Here is a 2,639-nt window from a genome sequence, read left to right on the forward strand (position 1 = left end):
ACCATTTCCCTTGCAATAAAAGCACCGAGTCTCGGGCTTGGGTCCATTCTTTGGCTTCTTCTCGGCAACTAATTTACCGGGCGCGGAAACTCCCTTGCCGTCCTTCTTGAAGGTATTCTTACCCTTGCCTTTCTTGAAACTAGTGGTTTTATTCACCATCAACACTTGATGTTCCTTTTTGATTTCCACCTCCGCCGATTTCAGTATTGAATATAACTTAGGAATGGAGTTCTCCATCCCTTGCATATTGTAGTTCATCACAAAGCTCTTGTAGCTAGGTGGAAGCGACCGGAGGATCCTATCGATAACAGAGTCATCTGGAAGATTAACTCCCAGCTGAGACAAGTGGTTGTGCAACCCAGACATTTTGAGTATATGCTCACTAACAGAACTGTTTTCCTCCATCTTACAACTATAGAACTTGTCGGAGACTTCATACCTCTCGACCCATGCATGAGCTTGGAAAACCATTTTCAGCTCTTGGAACATATCATATGCTATGTGCTGCTCAAAACGCTTTTGGAGCCCCGGTTCTAAGTTGTAAAGCATACCGCACTAAACTAGGGAGTAATCATCACTACGTGACTACCAGGCGTTCATAACGTCTTGAGTTGCTGGGAAAATTAGTGCGTCACCTAGCGGTGCTTCAAGGACATATGCTTTCTTGGCATCTATGAGGATGATTCTCAAGTTACGGACCCAATACGTATAGTTGCTACCATCGTCTTTCAGCTTGGTTTTCTCTAGGAATGCGTTGAAGTTGAGGGCAACATTAGCATGGGCCATTTGATCTACAAGACATATTGTAAAGACATTTTAGACTAAGTTCATGATAATTAAGTTCATCTAATCAAATTATTTAACGAACTCCCACTCAGATAGACATCCTGAAGGAAATATGCCATAGAGGAAATAATAAAGTTATTATTTATTTCCTTATATCATGATAAATGTTTATTATTCATGCTAGAATTGCAGTAACCAGAAACATGATACATGTGTGAATACATAGACAAACAAAGTGTCACTAGTATGCCTCTACTAGACTAGCTCGTTAATCAAAGATGGTTATGTTTCCTAGCCATAGACATGAGTTGTCATTTGATTAATAGGATCACATCATTAGGAGAATGATGTGATTGACTTGACACATTCCGTTAGCATAGCACTTGATCGTTTAGTTTGTTGCTATTGCTTTCTTCATGACTTATACATGTTCCTATGACTATGAGATTATGCAACTCCTGTTTACCGGAGGAACACTTTGTGTGCTACCAAACGTCACAATGTAACTGGGTGATTGTAAAGGTGCTCTACAGGTGTCTCCAAAGGTACTTGTTGGGTTGGCGTATTTCGAGATTAGGATTTGTCACTCTGATTGTCGGAGAGGTATCTCTGGGCCCACTCGGCAATACACATCACTTAAGCCTTGCAAGCATTATAACTAATGAGTTAGTTGCAGGATGATGTATTACGGAACGAGTAAAGAGACTTGCCGGTAACGAGATTGAACTAGGTATTGAGATACCGACGATCGAATCTCGGGCAAGTAACATACCGATGACAAAGGGAACAACATATGTTGTTATGCGGTTTGACCGATAAAGATCTTCGTAAAATATGTAGGAGCCAATATGAGCATCTAGGTTCCGCTATTGGTTATTGACCGGAGACATGTATCGGTCATGTCTACATAGTTCTCGAACCCGTAGGGTCCGCACGCTTAAAGTTTGATGACGGTTATATTATGAGTTTATGTGTTTTGATGTACCTAAGGTAGTTTGGAGTCCCGGATGTGATCATGGACATGACGAGGAGTCTCGAAATGGTCGAGACATGAAGATTGATATATTGGACGACTATATTCGGACACCGGAATGGTTCCGGGGGTTATCGGATATATACCGGAATACTGGGGGGTTACCGGAACCCCCCGGAGGTTAATGGGCCTCATGGGCCCAATTGGTGGAAGAGGAGAGGCGGCCAAGGGGCAGCCGCGCGCCCCTCCCCTCCCAAGTCCGAATTGGACTAGGAAGGGGGCGGCGCCCCCCCCCCTTTCCTTTCTAATGCTCGCAGTAGCACCTGGGTATTTGATATTGGTTCTGTTGCTAATATTTGCAACTCAAAACAGGGACTACGGATTAAGCGAAGATTGGCTAAGGACGAGGTGATGATGCGCGTGGGAAATGGTTCCAAAGTTGATGTGATCGCAGTCGGCACACTACCTCTACATCTACCTTCGGGATTAGTTCTAGACCTAAATAATTGTTATTTGGTGCCAGCGTTGAGCATGAACATTATATCTGGATCTTGTTTGATGCGAGACGGTTATTCATTAAATCAGAGAATAATGGCTGTTCTATTTATATGAGTAATATCTTTTATGGTCATGCACCCTTGAAGAGTGGTCTATTCTTATTGAATCTCGATGGTAGTGATACATATATTCATAATATTGAAACCAAAAGATGCATAGTTGATAATGATAGTGCAACTTATTTGTGGCACTGCCGTTTAGGTCATATTGGTGTAAAGCGCATGAAGAAACTCCATACTGATGGACTTTTGGAACCACTTGATTACGAATCACTTGGTACTTGCGAACCGTACCTCATGGGCAAGATGACTAAAACGTCGTT

The sequence above is a fragment of the Triticum dicoccoides genome, chromosome 6A (genome assembly GCF_002162155.2).
Source record: "Triticum dicoccoides isolate Atlit2015 ecotype Zavitan chromosome 6A, WEW_v2.0, whole genome shotgun sequence".
NCBI lineage: Eukaryota > Viridiplantae > Streptophyta > Magnoliopsida > Poales > Poaceae > Triticum > Triticum dicoccoides.